Source organism: Anas platyrhynchos, chromosome Z (assembly GCF_047663525.1).
Source record: "Anas platyrhynchos isolate ZD024472 breed Pekin duck chromosome Z, IASCAAS_PekinDuck_T2T, whole genome shotgun sequence".
Taxonomy (NCBI): domain Eukaryota; kingdom Metazoa; phylum Chordata; class Aves; order Anseriformes; family Anatidae; genus Anas; species Anas platyrhynchos.
In genome coordinates, this window is record NC_092621.1 from 28809207 (window position 1) to 28826981 (window position 17775).

The 17775-nt window shown below is 43.2% G+C and overlaps 1 protein-coding gene and 1 long non-coding RNA gene across 10 annotated transcripts in view; one reads left to right on the forward strand and one right to left on the reverse strand.

Moving 5' to 3' along the window:
• LOC119714352 (uncharacterized) overlaps nt 1–10362 on the reverse strand; it is a 28247-nt gene extending 17885 nt beyond the window's left edge. The window contains exons 1-2 of one of the 3 annotated variants that reach the window (XR_011806019.1): nt 10100–10362; nt 7438–9866 (exon numbers count right to left, since the gene is read on the reverse strand). This is a non-coding gene — a long non-coding RNA (uncharacterized lncRNA). Of the gene's footprint in view, nt 1–7437; nt 9867–9983 lie in introns of all 3 variants that reach the window. The other 2 variants (XR_011806021.1, XR_011806020.1) reach the window with 2 other exon arrangements.
• Nucleotides 10363–10538: 176 nt separating this feature from the next.
• SMARCA2 (SWI/SNF related BAF chromatin remodeling complex subunit ATPase 2) overlaps nt 10539–17775 on the forward strand; it is a 120238-nt gene continuing 113001 nt past the window's right edge. Inside the window, exons 1-2 of one of the 7 annotated variants that reach the window (XM_038169745.2) lie at nt 10539–10678; nt 11683–11731. The gene's annotated coding sequence lies outside the window, so the exon portion shown is untranslated. Of the gene's footprint in view, nt 10679–10769; nt 10955–11682; nt 11732–12392; nt 12585–17775 lie in introns of those variants that run through there. The other 6 variants (XM_038169744.2, XM_038169746.1, XM_038169747.2 and 3 more) reach the window with 6 other exon arrangements.

Consider the following 17775-nt stretch of genomic DNA (forward strand, 5'->3'; position numbering starts at 1 on the left):
ACCTCTGGGAAGTTACACAAGTTGTTACAAGGATAAGATAAGTCACTTTATTTTCACTGTGTATTCTGGAAAGGCTTGATTTTTGAAGAAGTGTTTACTAAATGGAAGTGAATTTAAAAACAAAAGTTTTTAAATATACCTGTCGTAATTCCTGTTGAAGGTGGTTGTTCCATATAATACCTTGTAAATACCTCTTTTCTTGCCATTAGGTAATTCATGCAACTCAAGGAGCTACGTGGGGAAATTTAGCATGTAAACAAAAACTCAACACTACAAGTTAGATCACAGGATAAAGGATTGAACTCTGTGTGCCATACATATCTCTGCCAGTAGCATATTCCTTCTTTTGGGTAATCAGATACAGTGCTTTCATAGTAGGGATTGTCTGTCTTGCAATAACTTGGGTGCTTGGCCAAATTACACTAGTAAAAAGCTTCAGTGCTGTGGCATGCTGAGTCCGAAAAAAAGAAATGAACAAGAAAAAATGTGTTAATATGTGCTGTACAGTTCCAGCACCCTTTGGCATGAATTTGCTTTCTGTTATTTAAATTCAAAATGAAAGGATTTCCAAAGAGAGACAAACCCAGATCAAATATGTGTGCATTCAAAAACAGAGCAGGAAAGGTTCCACCCATGACATCTCAAGTCCCATCTGTACAATTATTTTTGTTTGCTAATTTATGAAATCAGTGCTTTGATTTTCCTGAGGGTCTCTATCAAAGGCTGGTCATTAGACAGCATGACACAAAAAACAGTATACTTGCAGACATTCACTCCTGTCTGTTTGATCTGTGGCTTGTAAAAGTCTTTTGCAGGGCTTGTATTAACTATTACAGTCCTTTTCACAACAAAGTTTCTACTCATCAGCATCTGCTAATAGCCAGAATAGTTCTTGGGTCCAATGATTCCACAATGGAAAAGAAACTATGCACTATCCATGGGATAACGCTGCCTGGAAAATGACACTTTCTTAGTGGCTGAAATTTGAGATCTCTAAAGGCTGACTTTCTGGTTCCTCAGTTCAGCTTTAACCTCTCCAGTATCGCAGAACTGCTAAAGTTCTTGTTCCTTAAATTAGTTTAGTTACCACCACTTTAAGTGTACTAGAATATAATTGAAGTAGTGTGAGTCAAGGTAGCATGTTAGGCGGGTGATTGTTTACAATCTCTATGCAATCTGCATTATCTCTGAGATCATCCTCTAACCAACTATGGTCACAGCTGCTTCCATATGAAATCACTTTTGTAGGATGTTCCAAAGCTATCTATCAGATGAAGAGAGAGTAATTTCTTTCCTCTGCGTTTCCACACGGCCTTGTGTTCTTTCTTCCCCTCTCCCCCTTTCCTTTTTTCCTCTAGTTAAATTATTTAATTAATAATAATTTTCCCTTAATAATTATTTTTCCTTTAATTAAATTATCCTTATCTCAACCCATGAATTATTTCTTTCCTTTCCTTCCTCCCCTCCTCTTATGAGGAGGGGGAGTAAGAGTGTGGTTGTGGTGGAGTTCAGCTGCCTAGCAAGGTAAAAAAGCTGTAACAGCCATGAAGAGGCAAAAGGACTAACTCAAGACAACTGGTCTTCTCACTAGCTGCCAGGAATCTCTATTTCATGTTTCTTGGCCTGAATTTTCTCCCACAGATTAAGCTGTTTTTTGTTTGTTGTCATTTGTTTGTTTTTTGTTTTTGCATTTTCTCTCTGTCATTGTTACCCCCTCTTGTGCTTCTGCTAATACTCATTGTCTTTCCTCTGTTCTTCTCTCAGATGTACAAATCTCCATTTTTCTTCCAGGCACACCATGCATACTAACTCAGAACTGAGAAGTCATCTATCAGGTGTCAGGTTCATTTGTATATTTGAGGGTATATTTACAAAAAAAATTAAAAAAAAAAAAGTGTGCATGTGGAGAACAGAAATGAGATTCAGAACAGGACAGAGAATGGGCATTTAGAAGGAGCAATGTTCTCTATGGGGATCCTTCATCCTTCAGAATGGCCAAACTTTTGCAGGTTTGGTGGGTGACAGAACAGGGAGGGGTGAATAGTTATGGATACATTAATAATGCTGATAATGTTGCCTTGTCTCAAAGATGAGGTCTGGCAGAGTAAAATGGTCCCATGCTCTGTGAATGTTATCCTCTGTGGGCCTTGACTACACTGCAGTGGAACACACTTTCTCCACTGTATTTGGGTTGCTCCTCAATAGTCCATAAGTTTTTAACAACTTTGTTCTCAAGATACCCATGGGTTGAAAAGGGTTGTGCTCCTATTGACCTTATTTATGCATATGGTCTGATCAATTCCTTCCGAAGATCTTTAGCTGGTGACAGATACACGTTTGTGGGTCTGCTGTGCATCTTTAATAGCTAGAAGTCTGTCCAACCAACTAATTAAGTGGGCAATTCCTATCATATGTTTGGGACGGTTTCAGAATCAAATATGCTGCTGGTACATATAGGGTTAACAGTTGGGATCTGTCCTGTATAAGGATTTGTGCCACGCCTTTGCTCTTAGGGCTTGTGAAGTAAAGCCCTCTATTAAGTGGCTTCAGAGGCATGGACAGTTGTGCATTCTCTTTGATTTTGGATTACTCCAAATTTAGTTCCTTCCTAGGTTCTGAAATCCAGCCTGTTTGGAGTGTTGCAGGTGAAAGGGACAACCTTTTGGCTCAGACACAATAGGCAGCAACTTAGAACAGTAGACTACCTGCTTTGCCTGCACTAAGATGACAATAATCAGCTGCCTCAGCAGCCTCTACAACCAGAAGAGTCAGTTTTTACTTCCTACTTGCATAAGCTTGGCAGCTGAGAAAGAAGTTGAGAGATGCAAGGCAGCAGCAGAAACAAATATTAACAACACAAGTAGTGAGTCCTTTTCTTCCAGCTATGCCACACAAAGACAAAAGAGGTGGCAAGCTTAGTCCCTTCTGAGCAGCCTGCTGTACGCAGGACAGTAGCTTTCTGTAGCACGAGTGATGCAGGAAGACCAACTGAAAGAGCTATCTGTAGCCACAACTTACATCAGTTACTCCTGTTGTAATAACTTCTTCTGATCACTGTCCATCAAGTGGGAGGAGAAGGTTATGATCATAAATCTGAATTTATTAATATACAATAATGCACCACTCCCTCCCTCCTCCTCTCCTCAACCCCAGCCACCTTTTTTAAAGTTTTAAGTACAAACAATATAGCTCTACTTCTTTATTGCGGTGCAGGATAATGATTGATTTGCAAGAGATTTCTAGAGATTTCCATGTCTTTTTATGCCTCTTTCAGGCTCTATGTAACTGCATCTCCAATTACACTGTCACTAGACTTCTTTATTTTCTTATTACTTCCCTTACGAGTAGAGCTGTATTAGCATATTTTTTGTAAATGGTACTACTTCAGTTTCCTTGTTCCTGGGACTCTTTTACACAACAGCCTCGTACTAGTTTCCACTTATCTTTTAAATGTGATCTTATTTCTTTTGTTACTGCGGGGACAGTTGTCTTATCACTCTTCTACCTCAGACTGCTTGTATTTACCCACTCATAAATTTGTCTTCTTCCTTGGTAATTATTCTCAGGGTCCAGAACCAGTCTTATTAGCAAAAGTTCAGAAGTTCACTGGCAAAATGCAGGTTCTCTAACTTACTAAGAAGCTTTCCAAAAAGCATAATCATGAAGTTTCATACAATTACACGCCTGTGCTGCTTATCTGTCTATATATCACTCTTCGTAGCGTAGATCATTAAATGCTGCTAATATGCATGAGCTGAAACTTAGCACACGTTTCTACCATAGCCTTACTTGTTCATCAAAAATTAGTTGCTTCTGTGAGCTGCCAGATTCCAACCTTTCTGATTGATGATTTTTCATAGTACCAAGCCCAGTCAAGAGGCAGATGGCAAGAGAGGCAAAAGGTGCACAACTATAGTTCTTATTTTTATCATGAGCATGTATCAGAATGAATGGTGTCAATACTGTGGTAGAGGAATGTGTGTCTGACATCCCTAGAAAAATCCATTTATCTTGCTAAATAGCAGGTAAAACAAAAGGCCAGTAAATAATACAGGTAACCATTAACAAAATTGTGGACATTATTGACAACATAATAATGACACATCTACAGTTTTATCCTCTAAAATACCAATAGAAGGCTCTTAGTAACCAAGGAGCTTAAGCTCACCTAGCTCATCAACCTCCCTGAAGTGGAATCATTCTGCTTTTGAAAGCTTCTAACCAGAGATGATGCATTTAAACGCACCCCTTTATACTGACTGAAATTAGGAAGTCCACTAGATTTAATTCTCTGAGTGACAAGCATCTTTCTAGTACAAACCAGCTGTCGCCTGATGGTCTATTTTCATTGATACTGTCATCTTCTAGACTGAACGAATTAATCCTAAGGTTTAATACCTACCTATTTTTTCCTAAGTATTATTATGTCAAGATTTCTTGGCCTCCTTTTCAATTTCTTACAGTAATAGCTTTCAAATACTTTAATGTCCTCTAAAAGTCTTCATGACCCTGAAAACCACCTCAGATAACAAATGATAACAAAATTTTTCCCTGATTTTTTTCTTCCCTTGGGAGGGGCCTCCCATTTACAGTTCTTAGATTATTGCTCATAGCAGGTTGATCCATGTACATTGTATAGAAGAAAAAAATACTCATTAAAGCCAGTGGACAGAGGAGTCCTACTTATTTTTAGGTAGTGGAAGAACTGTCAGAAATTAAGAAGAGTTGCCTAACCACATCAGTTGTATAGAAAGTAAAGGAAGTGAAAAAAAAATCCATTCAGTTTCTTGACAGATTCTAATAGAATGTTTGAAAACTACATGTAATCAGCCTGTTACCAGAACATAACTCCTGCGTATATTTCTCAGAAATGGGTTATCTTCAGTGGTTCAAAGTAAGTATCCAGTTCTGCTCCTTTACTCACACACATAGAAAAAGCACAAAAAAAAAAAAAAAAAAAAGTTAAAAAATCAAGTGTAACTCTATTAACAGTTTTTCATTAAAACATAGATTGGATGTTTTTCTGTCTTTGAAACAAAGCTCGAGGCTGGGTTTGAGATGGTTAACAGTTTTTAACTGACAGAGGCTCTTATGTCTTACAAATGAAACAGGTGGACCATAAACAATGTTTTGAATGTGATAATGTTCTCTCACATTCTACTTGAGGGTTACAGAGTGCTCAGAAAGAGATGTAGGGCTCTGACTCACAAGCATTGCATAAAGCTGCTGCAGCAGTTAAAGACATTACTAACACAGGCTGTTCTGCCTATTGCCAGCCAGGACAATAGTGTCCCGGCCACTGTGATGTAAAGTCTCTGTATATTTTCAATTCAACAAAAGTGCAGGGTGACTTTGTAGAATGGGCAGTAATAGACTTTTTTTCTCTTTTAGGTCAGGCAACACTACCACCCTTTCATGTTCTTTTAAAGCAAATTTTTACCTCTGAAACTTGCATGTCTACTCATTTTCTTTTTTTTGGCATACACATCCACTTCTATGCTACACTTCCGCAGCTGGGAACCTATTTAAGTCCACCTGCAGGCAGACAAATCCCTAACCAATCCTCAGAAAAAGCTCCTCTTCCATATCTTTGTATGACATATGCATCCTGCTCCACACCCCTACGCATGCACAATGCCCCATGTCAGAAATCACCACTTCACTGCTTTGGCTCAAAAGCAGTGTCATGTCCACACCTCAGCTATTGCAGGCTACATTAGGACAGCAGGGTCAAGACTCTGCCAGTCGCTCTTGTTCACAAACATTTAAGACCTGAGCAGGCCAACTCCAGGAACATGCTCTTCATTCCTGACTCTACACCAAGTGCTGGTAATGGGGCTGATGGTAGTGGGGAAAGAAAGCTAGTCAATGAAGTAGTACTATATTAAACTATTTTGTATGCATCAACTAGAATTTGTGTCAGAGCTGTGGAAAACAACAGAGAGCAGTATTTGTGCCTACTGGAACTTAGAAGAGCCTAGTAGTTTCTCACAGGAGGTATCTAGCAAAGCTTCAAGTACAGTCTCATTTGAGTCTCTGAGTGTTCTCACTGCTGAGTCTCATGCTGAGTCTCACTTCCAGCCTTTTCTGTATTTATATGTAGTTCCTGGAATTAATAAATGCAACATTTTCCAAAGTAGGAAGACAATGTGTAGCTACAGCCTTTTTGAGAACTAACTGTTCAGCTAACTGCTCTCTCAGCTGTATCACTTAATGCTTGTTGCATGAGACAAGTTGCACAGTAAGTATCACTGTCACTATCCCACCTTGACTTTTCCAAGCACATCACAATGACTTACACAAGTAAGTAACTCAGGGAGATTAAAATGTCTTGTAATAAAATAGCACTTCACAAATTCTAGTTTAACAAGCAAACTGTCCACTGAAGGCGATGGTAAAGGATAAACAGTCTATAATTCTCAGAGACATCAGGCAAAGTCACGCAGCAACGAATACAAAACCTATGCAAGGTAAGGTAGGAGAATCTACCTGTGACCCATTGGGAACACATGAACAGTTGACCAATTCATTAAGTTTTCTTAAATCACCCCACAGATCTTTTTAATGTCGCTGACTTAACTAAAATATATGATTTTCAGGAGACCTAAATGACTTAATAATCCCTTCTATGAATTCTTATTTATGCATGGATGTCCCTTTCTGGATTCAGCTGCTTTCATTTATGGGTGCCCTGTATGTGGTTCCACAGAGAATGATTTATTTTGTCTTTAAGACCAACTGACTACAGCTAAACAGAAACAAATTATTTTCCCACCCTAACCTGAGTCTGAACACTAAATTAGGAAAAGTCCATATGTTGATAAGGCCAGTATATTCTAGCTCAAATCCAGCTATGTGTCTTTTATCATATACCTTCTTTATCAAGCAGCCATATTTCATTTTCATGCAACTAATATACTGAGGAACAAGTATAAATATAAAATAAAAGCATTTTGGATCCTGCTTATCTATAGATGTTGAAAATGAGCTCATAAATGAGCATGAACAGAACAACCTTAAGCCTGTATCTTGCTAAATAGTCGCACAGCTTGCACATCCCAGGTCTGTTTTTTGCCTTTGGACTGTCTAATCAGTTTGTGAATAACTGAGCATGTAGCTGCCACTGACACAGGGAAATCGTTTTCACACTACATATGACAAAACTGCCCTTGTGTGTTGTAAATATAATTACCAAAATACTGAAGCAATTCTCTCAACTTCCCTCCTTAACCTTCTGTCCCATTTTCTGTTTGAGTTTCTTTTATTGCCATACCCACTGGGTTGATTTTTGGTAAAATGCATTTTGAGATACAAAGACTCATCAGAAGTTCTTGGACTTGTCTCAAAAGTTCCACCCTGAGGTAGGAGGGAATCTCAGATTAACATTCTAATATTTGATAGAGAATAGACTTTTGTATATAAAATAGACTTTCCTACCTGGAGAGAAACTAGAAGAGTTCAATAAAATCAGGCATGAGGTAATACTCTTGTGAAACACAAATGCAAAGCTGGGCCTACCTGGTTAGGAAGAAAAATGTTGACCTGAAGAAAAAGCAAGGAAAGAAGCAAGATCAACACTAACATTTGCTTCTCCTCTCCCTTAGAACAAGAAACAAGACCAAACTCTGGAAATTTGTGGGCTACAAAACAGGAACATAAATGGAGTATCACTGCAAGTCACTTCACCTTTCTCACACACAAATATATTGTTTTGGAATGCATTCAGAAACACTCCTTAGACAAAGGACATTAATTATTCCCTTCCATTTAGACCTGAGAAGATCTCAGCTTAATATTATCTTTTGGACATCACACTCTTAGAAATATACCTGGAGAGTTTAAAGTTGATGAAGATGCTTTGAAAGAGACTCTCTCTCTTTTAAAATATGAGGAAAGCTTGATGAACACTTGTGTCCAGGAAAAACAAACAAAACAAACAATAACACTGAAAAACACAAAACAAAGAAACAAACAAACCAAACCAAAAAAAAAAAAAAAAAGAGAGAGAGAAAAAGGGCAAAGTACCAAGCACATTCGTGAAAGTTATTTTAGAATTGAAATTATACTTTTAAATTAGGGAACCACAGCATCTTCCATATGAGAAGGAAAACTTCTAACTAGATCTAATCAATTGCTTTGTTGCCAGGATGCACCATTCTAATGGAATCTGTCACACTCGTAGTATTACATACCACAGATCAATAGATGGGTAAAGTAGAATATCCTTCCCTTCAGGATTCACATGCTTCAAGAAATAATTTTCAATGCACAATGGCTAGGACATGAGAAGATTTTTGCAGAGAGCACACGTAAAACCGACGCTTTCCATGGTTTCTTACATCACTGATTTACCTCATCACAGCATTTGCCTTGACTCCTTAACCAAACAAGCAAGAAAACCACCAAAAAGGCTATTTCTTTTAATCTGGGGTAACTCAGACACATGAATTAACTTGATGTAAAACATCAGACATTTCCACCTTACCACAGCAAACTCATGGAGGTCATAAGACATGTCCCCACGTGATGATGATCTCAACAAACTGAACTCACTGCAAAGCTGAATTATCTTGCCTTCATCCCATTTCCACCTTTGAACTCTTCCATTAAAGTTCGGAGCAGCATGCTTTTTCTCATTGCTTTTTGGGGTGAACACAGTCCACCAAACCAGCAGTCAACATTATCATACAATCATAAAATCATAGAATAGCTCGGGTTGGAAGGGATCTTAGAGATCACACAGTTCCAACCCCCCTGCCATAGGCAGGGACACCTGCCACTAGATCAGGTTGCCCAGGGCCCCATCCAGCCTGGCCCTGAACGCCTCCAGGGATGGGGCATCCACAGCTTCTCTGGGCAACCTGTTTAGAAAAGTTCCCCGTTATCAGAAAAGTAAGGTAAGGTAAAGGTAATCAGAAAGGCAGTTTCCCTAAGACAAGTCTTGAGTTTTCTAATTTCCTGGGATATGTTAAAAAATACAAATAATACAAAGAAAAATAATTTATTGTTCGTAATTATACAGAAACCTTAGCATGAAGCTATCCTCACAGAATACTTGAGCTGAAATTTCACTATCCCCCTAACCTCAGCAACTGGTTTTTTGCTGGGAACTAACTGAGGCACTAAAAAACATTCCTTTCTGCCATTTCTTCTGCAGTGGCTGTAATCTCTGGCAGAGAGAGAAATACCACCACGAACTGCTGCAGCAAAGATTCTTTTGAGGTGTTATGGTGAGGCTGCTGCAACTATCTGCAACTCCCTAATGGCAATGACCCGCCCTCGCTTTTTTTTCTTCTCCTTTTGCTAAGCAAGGCTAATCAGTGGAAAGCTAACTCAGCCTTTAGCATGTTGTCATTTACTATATTTGCACATTTTCTGTTCTTGAAGCTTCTGCTATAGCAGGTAAAAAAAACTTACTGATACATCGATTTCAGTAAATTGGTATGAAGAATAAAGAAAAGAACCTCTTGATTTTATTAAAAAGAACCCTTTTGCTTTTATTAGCATAATTTTTCTGAAAACGTGAACTACATTGCTTCATCTCCAGGAACGGATTGCAACTTACAGTTGAAGACAAAGCTTAAACTAATATCCTAAATTAGTCACGGATCAAAAGTTTTAGATGACGATATTTCCTACTTTGCAGATGCAGATTTGAATGCTTCCATTTCCTTGATTCTGTTCGCAGATAAATGTGTTCTGCACGGCCAACAACGAACACAACACCGAGCACGCCGCCCTCGATGCCTTATTTTCGGGACACGCGGTGCTGCCCAGCGCCAGCACCAGTTGTTTCGCGCTGCTACCTGTCAGCATTTGGGCGGCCACCTTACACAGCGAACACGATGAGCGATCAGATTGTAACACTGCGGTGAAGTATAGAAAAAGAGTAGAGGAAAAATAATTTAAAAAAGCACTGTATGCGTTAGAAGTGGGCGATTATAGTTTATGTTATGCAAGTAAAAAAGTGTGAAACAGCATACAGACATGGCACACTCGTCAGTTAGCGGCCAGAAGCTGCCTCTGGTGCCCCCAAGCCCTGGCGGCTAACTCGGGCGGTGTCCGACACGCCCGGGCGGTGCCCGGCGTTACCGAGTACCTTCTCCTTAACGCCAGCCGCGGCCGCAGCAGCGACCCCCCCGCGAAGCGGCCACGCTCCCTCCTCCGCGGCAGGCTCCCTCCGCACGCCGCGCCCGGCGGCTTCTCTCTTAATTTCTGCCCCGGGTTTTGGCCTCGGAAGCTCTGAGGCGCTTCCAGCACCTTCCTCACCGCCGCCTCACGGAGGCCGCGGCCGCCCCACTCCAGCTCCGCTCGGCGCGCGGGGCCCCGGCCGGGCAGCCCCAACCGCCGCCGCGCCGCGCAGCCCCTCTCCCCCGCGCTGAGCGACAGGCGGCCGCAGCCAATAGGCGCGCTCCTTTCGGCGGGGGGGCGGGCGTCCCGCTGCAGGCGGGCCAATGGGCGCGGCGCTTCCCGAGCGGCGGAGATGGGGGGGGGGCGGCCGTGAGTGTGTGGGCGGGGCGGCGGCGAGGAAGAGGAGGGCCCGGCTGTCACCGTGCAGTCATGCTGGCCGCATAGCCCCTCGCCCGCTCCCCCGGCACAGCACGGCGGCGGCGGCAGGCAGCGGGCGGCTCCCGGCGCGGCGCTGCTCCCTCTCGTGAAGGCGGCCCGGAGGCTGAGGGTGAGGCGCACGTCCCGGCAGCGCGGCCCCGCTGCCTGCCTTCCCCCCCCCCCACCTCCCTCCTTTCCCCTCCCTTCTCCTCCGCCTTCCCCCGGCGGCCAGCCCGCCCGCCCGCCCGCCCTCCGCCCCGCTGTCTGCGCCCCCGCGTTGTGGGTGGGGAGAAGAAAGTTTTGATCCGGCGTTTCTGGAATCATCATCGCGCCCGGCGCCGGCGGAGGGGGAGGCAGGAGGCGGCCGGCTTGTGAGTCAGCCGCAGCGGCGGGGCGCCGGGGAGGGGTGAGGATGGGGAGGGGGGGTGGGGGGGGAGGCCGCTGCTGCCGCCGCCGCCAAGGCAGCAGCCGGCTCGGGGCGCCGGGACGGCAGCAAGGGGCCGGGGGAGCCGGGGGCGGCCTCGCCCGCTTGTCCCCGCCCCTGCCCCGCCGCGGCTGTTGTTGTGGCGGCCGTGAAGTTGGGGCTGTCCTGCTGGGGGCGGCCGGGGCTGTGCTCCGCCGGGGCACCTCCTGGCAGGGCACGGCACGGCACGGGGAAGGGGAAGCGGGGAGGTGGGGTAAGGCCGGCGGGGGTAGCGGCGGCGCTACCCGGCGGAGCCGGCTCGGGAGGCCGTGATCCGGATCATCTGCCCGGCTGCCTGTCAGCAGCAGCGCAGCGGGGGGGGGGGGGGGGGGGAGCAGGGGGAGGCTGCGCCTCCTGTTGCCTCCAGCCGCTGCCTGTAGCCGTGCAGTCGCGCCCGCTGTGGAGGTGTCGCGATTCACTTCCCGAAATAGCCCGTCTCCCCCCCGCTCCCCTCCCCTCCCAGCCCCGTTCTCCCTGCAGAAACCGTGCCTGGCCCCCCCTCCATTCCCCCCCCCCCCCCCGCCCTGCAGCAGGCGGCGAAGCGGAGTAGCACAAAACATGCGCTTGCAATTTTGTAATCGCCTTCCAAGCGAAAAGCGTTTTATTTCCGGTGTGCGCGGAAATTTATTTATTTATTTTTTTTATTTTTTTTTTTTTTATTTAACGATCAGGCCGGGGCGGGAGCGAGGAGGATGCGTGTTAAGGCGCTCGGATCCCCAGGTAGCGGCGGCTGCTCTGCGGTGTGTGTGTGCGTTTGGGGGGGGCGGGGGGGGGCCGTGAAAAGTTCTCTGCCCGGCCGGCGGCGGCGGGGGCCGGCCGGGGGGGTGGTGAGGAAGGAGGGCGGCGGGGAGAGCCCGTCCCCGGGCCTCCGCGGGGGGAGAGGGAGGCGGCGGCGGAGGGTGGCGAGGCCGCCTCAGGCAGGCGGGCGGGCGGGCAGGCAGGCGGCAGCGCCGGGCCGCCGTGACATGGTGGCGGGCCCGGCCCGGCCCTGAGGCGCTCCCCGGCGGCGGCTGCTCGCCCGCCGCGTCCCCGAGGTCCGGCCCCGCCGGCCGGGGAGAAAACTTTGCGGCGAGGCCGGAGGGGGCGAGCGGGGGCGGCGAGAGGCGCCCGCCCGAGGCCTAACGCGGCGCCCGGCGGGGCCGGAAGACCCGCGCGGCGCTGCCGAGGCCGCCCGTGACGGGCCCGCCCGTAACGGCCGCAGCGGCCCCTCCGTGGCGGGCCCCGCGGGCGGGCGGCCGGGCCCGTTTCGGGGCCCCCAGCCCTGCCCTCCTGCCTGCGTCCCCCCGCGGGGAAAGTTGCGGCGCTGCCTCTTCCCCTCCCCCCCCCCCTCCAAGTTGTGCCGCGGTTGTTGAAGGAGCCGTGGGGTGTTTTTTGGTGTTTTTTTTTTTTTTTTGTTCGCCCTCGCTGCTGGAGCGCCTCGCGTGGGGCGGGCGGCGCGGCCGAGCATCGGTGTGGCGGCACGGGGCGCGCCGAAGTTCATTCCGCTCCGCGGCTGTTGTTTGTTGCTGGCACTCGGCGCTCCGGCGAGCCCCGCTCTTTTCTAAGGTGCCTTTTTAATGAGTATCTTACGCAGGTGAGTAAGTAGCCGACTGAAGCAACAAAACTATAGCGCATTTAGTTCTTCCAGCATTTCCAGCGCTGTGCATGCTTTCTGTGAAATATAGTATCTACGACACTGCATTGTTTCATCGGTGTTCTCTTTTGTTTCGTTTTCCATTTCTTCAGCGTTACTTAATTTTACCCACGGCTCCTGTGACACGTACAAATAAACGTTGTATCGGAATTAAATTCCTTTAGTAGTGTACCAGTTACATGTTCGAGGTCTCTTCTGTGTAAGCTAGGGTATTGTTATGCAAATGAAGGCACACTTTCTCTTTGGGAGCCTAATTGCCCTATTACTTACTGTCTTTGACTTTGTTTCTTTTGTCCCTTTGTTATTCTAAGGAAAAAATGATGTAGCAGAACGATAGGAGTGAAGGTAGTTTTTCATGCGCATGTGTCAGCAGTAGAAAGCAAAAAGATCGAGTAATGAGCATTTTAAAATAAATCCCAAGTTAGCGTGTCATACGGCACATGTGGACTTGACAGAGGTGAAGGTAAAGCTTCATTAAATACAGTATTTCTCTCATGAGTTATGTCTCAGCTTTAGGACTGGTATTTCTGTGGTGTTTCACAGAACATATGCGCCAGAAGAGCGTGTTCAAAGCAGTCTTAGATCTTTTCTTTTGTTCATTTCTGAAGTGGTCTGTGAGCATTTCTTGTGAAGTTTGAAAAACGCTTTGACCAACACCTAAGGCTTGAAGTTGACAAGACGAAAAAGTGCTCCAGGTAGCATTCTTATATTAAATACATTTTTGACAAAGGTGTATATGAAATTAATATCTACAGATGTATTTTCTCAGTTTTTGTCAGACTTTGAAGTTAGGGTTACAATCAATGTGCACAGTAGCAACTTTAAAAAATACGCACTTCTTCCACCAATTGTCATGGTCCTGATTAGTAATATTGGTGTGAACTAGTGATCCTTTTCAGAAGGAGCCTTTTTGTTCTACATGTGAATGAAAACATTTTTTGCAAATCATTCATTAAAATACTTATTTTCTGTGTGCACGTGTTTCTGCTGCAGTTGAAGTTCTCTTTCTATAAAGTGTTTCCTGGACATTCTTGTCTTTTGCACTATATCAATTTTTGTTTTTTGTTTTTTTGTTTTATCTTCTAGTGGAGTAGTAAATACAACATTATGACATAAAGATCACTTGTAATGCAAATGACAGCAGAGAAAAGCTTTTGTCTTATTTGCAAGAAAGTAAGGAAGGATGATTCAGGGGAAGAAGGAAGTCCTTTAAACATTGCTTCAGTAATTTACAAGTACAGCAGGGTAAAAAGATTAAGACTGAAAATTATTATTATTTTTTTTTTCCTAGCGCATTTTAAGTCAATTCTTGTGGTTAAATGTTTTGTTCTTTGCCTCCACTTCATAGAGAACATTTCTCTTGAACTACTGTAGGGTTTGAGTACCCAGGTGAATCATTTGGGACCTTTAACAAATATGTTAAGAATGTTTGTTGTTACGAAAATGATACCTTTGCCTCATTTTCACTGACATTTTACCTAAAGTAACTTGTATTAAGAACTATCTTCTTCCTTATTCCTGTTTTTTCCCCCCCTCTAATTAAAGACAAGGCCTGTCAGTAATGAATTCCTTTGCCTCTGCCTACCTCTAATCGTGGCTTTTGTTTTTCAGAATCTAATGTGAAGATGATGTTGAATTACTGTGATTAATACTTGTAGAAAAGGCCACTGTATGGAATCTTAATCTGTAATCAGTCAGCGCTGTCGTGAGTCAGTTTTCTGTGCCCTAAGTACACAATAGAATCTACATACACAGCAAACATGTGTTTGATCTTGGGCACTGACAGACTGTCAGTGGTGAATATAGCTACAGGGTTAAAAGGCAATTCCTTAAACTTCCAACTCTGTCTGCCCTCCAGATTTCCTGAAAGCTATTGCCTTCTGCAGCAGGAGCAACAGAAGGGGTCATGTGTATATTCCTTTCCACCTTCATTGAAGTCTGGTGTCGTAGCTTAAACCAACTTCTGTGAGCTCTTGGTTTAGGATGACTTCTTTGTGACTGGCTGTAGTATATGTTCAACCCCCAGCTGTTAGCCAGTCATTTCCTGGTGCTGATTTTAGTTTTTTGGAAGAGGATAGGCTATGAGTTCAAATAATTCAGAAGTTGCTTTATGGGAAACTTAAACAACTACACAATAGAAATAGGAATTTCTGCAAGAGGATGCAGACAGTCTTCGGTAGACAGCTAACCATGAAGATCAGGCAGCGTCCAGAGGTTTTTATCTCTAACTTAAGTATCTGGATAAGCAATTAAGTTGCAATAGTTCTGATTCTGTGGTTTGTTGTTCAGACTGTGAGTTCCCTTCCAGAAGATTTTGAAGTTACAGTGAAGTTAATGCACCTGAGTATGCAAAGGCAGGATCTTTCAGCAGTGAGTGTGTATTACTTCTCTTATGTGAGCTGAGTAACTATGTTAGTAGGAGACTCAACTCTTCCCTGTTACTGATTTTACATTGTTACATGTACACCTACAGTTCACTGATTGAACATTGATGAAATGACAGTGGTTAAATCCTGATAAATGCTACTCCAGTGTCCTGTGAGGTTGTAAAACACTGAGTTGCTTCTAAAGATTTTAAGTCGTTTGTTTTAATTATAATGGATTACTGTCATTATTTATCTGTTCTTAAACTTTGAGCATCTTCATTAGATTATGGTTAGCAGAGCAGGCAAACACTGAACCATTAGCAGTATCATTTCGTGTTTTGTACAGTATTATAATGCAGATAACTCCAAGTTATTCTGTAGTGTATCTCAATTTCACAGTGAATGTTTTCTAAGCCACTTTTAAATCGTGACTTCTGTTGGAGATGTCAGGGGAGAAGAGGACTGTAATTATTTTTCTGTGGAGTTCTGGGGAGTGCTTTGCAGTGTGCATGTGGCTGTTGCTTGGGTCCACGTTGCCTTTTCATCAGATATAAGTGGTGCAGTTTCCTTGCTTTCAACTACCAATCCAAGTCAGGGGACCTGGTAGAAACACCCTGACTGAAATTCAGTTTAGATTGACTTAGTCATGGAAGGCAGAAGTCATACTGAATGGTGAGGAGAAACAACTAGAAGAATTATAAATACTTGCTGCTCCATCTGTTCCTAGACTCAGTGTGACTGCTCTGTGCCAAAGCAGTCTATAATCTCTGGATCTCTTTGGGTGTCCAGCTGGTCTTGAATTCCTAAGTAGTGCTGGTGGTTAGTTGCCCAGTGTGGTTTTCTTTTGTATCTACCAACATTGTGTACCTGTCCTTATGTGCTGGAAATCCATGCCTTTGTTACCTTTGGGTTTGTATTAGGTTTATGTCAAAGTGCTTATAATGTGCTTGGATGCTGCGTTCTGAAACTCTGAGCTGATGTACCGCATAGCTGTATTTACAAAACCTTCTAGGTATACCTAAAGTCACAGTGCAGAAACGTACGTGATTAGCTAATATTTCCTCATAGCATTCTCAAATTCTTTTTGTAATACAGATTCTTTCTGTGCTGAACCATTTGATGTAGAAATAGTTGAGCAGACCTCCCAGGTCTCCCTGTTAAGTTCTCAGTACAGTGGCTCCTGAACATAGCATTTGGCTGAAGTTGACAATACGTTTTTGCTTTTCTGTCTCAACTCGACCAGATTGGATGCTTGAGAAACAATAAACAATTAGTATGTAATGCATATGAAAATCTGGACCAACAGCCACATCCTTTAGGACAAGGAGAGGGAAAATTTGTGGTCTTGGTGTTCTTTTTTTTTTTTTTTTTTTTTTCCTTTTTCATTCATTTTATTAAAATTCTCACAATCTATTAGAAGCATTTGCTTTTTTTTTTTTCCATTTTTTTCTTTGTAACTTTCACAGGAGCTACTCATTAAAAAACAAACAAACAAACAAAAAAACAGTTCAATACAAATGGGATAACTCTGGCTTTGCCAGAGTGTTGGTTTCATCTTGCTTATTACAATAAAGGCCCCAGAATTTACACAAAATAATACTTACGTTATCTGGATAGAGCCTGTCCACTGTTGCATTTGTTGTCTCTGTCTAGTTTTTAGCTATTATTTTAATGAGACTTTTATAAAGGCCTATAAGAATGAGGTATCTCATTTTTGAGTTTTAATGAGAATGGGGTGCATTTTTTTAAAATACAATCTCAATCTTAGTAAATATAAACTAAACTATTTTTGAAATATGATAAATCATAAGAGTTTTTGCCAGTTATGCTTTGAATGGATCTTTAGTTGGGAAGGCTACATATAGTGTATTCTTGTTTATATTAGTGGCTGTTTTTTTTTGTTTGTTTGTTTTTAATTTTGTGGACTACTCTTGCCAGAGAAAACCACTTTGTCTCTTTATAACCATGGGTGTCCTTTGACAGGATTTATTACTTGCATTCAGGCGACAGTTTGCAATACTTTATGTTCTTACTATATAGATCTTATAAATTACTTTTTTTTTGTCCATAGAATTGTTCTTTGACATACAAAAATATTTGAATGCAAATCCTGGGAATATTCACAATGAGTTTATGTGCTCTTAAAGATTTGGGGGAGAGAAAAAAAAAAAAGAAACTTGATAGGAACTTCTGGAGTGAGGAGTGCAGGGTTACTCTCTGGTAATCACTGTTTTTCATAGGTTGGACACTTGCTGGTCCATTAAAAATAATTCTAAGAACTCCAAATTTGCTTGCTGGAAATGTTTAATGTGTATGTAAATTACATTGTAACTAGTAGGGCTAAGATTGGGGCCATTTTTTTTTTTTTTTTATGAGAATGACAAATTAAGTTTAAAATGAAGGTAAACAGAAGTGGAAATTTTGATACCTCATCTTAATGTAGAGGTGTCAGTGAAGAGTTTTGTGAAATCTAACATTTTTGGATAGTAGTTTTGTAGTCGATTAAGTAGTTGTTCTGTATACAGTTTCCTAGATAAAGGTGTTGGTGCTAGTTTCTACCTTGTTGAATAGGCTGAATTTTGTTTATAACATACAGAGGGACTCAGCCATGACAGTGTCAGTGTTAGGTTTTGCAGCAAACAGGCTTGTTGTTTTGTGGAAATGTCTGTTTTTCTCCGTAAGGCTAAACTGTAGGCCTCTTAGAAGAAACCATGGCATGGTGTATGCAGTTGTGAACATTTGATAATGTAATTCCTTCTGTGGCG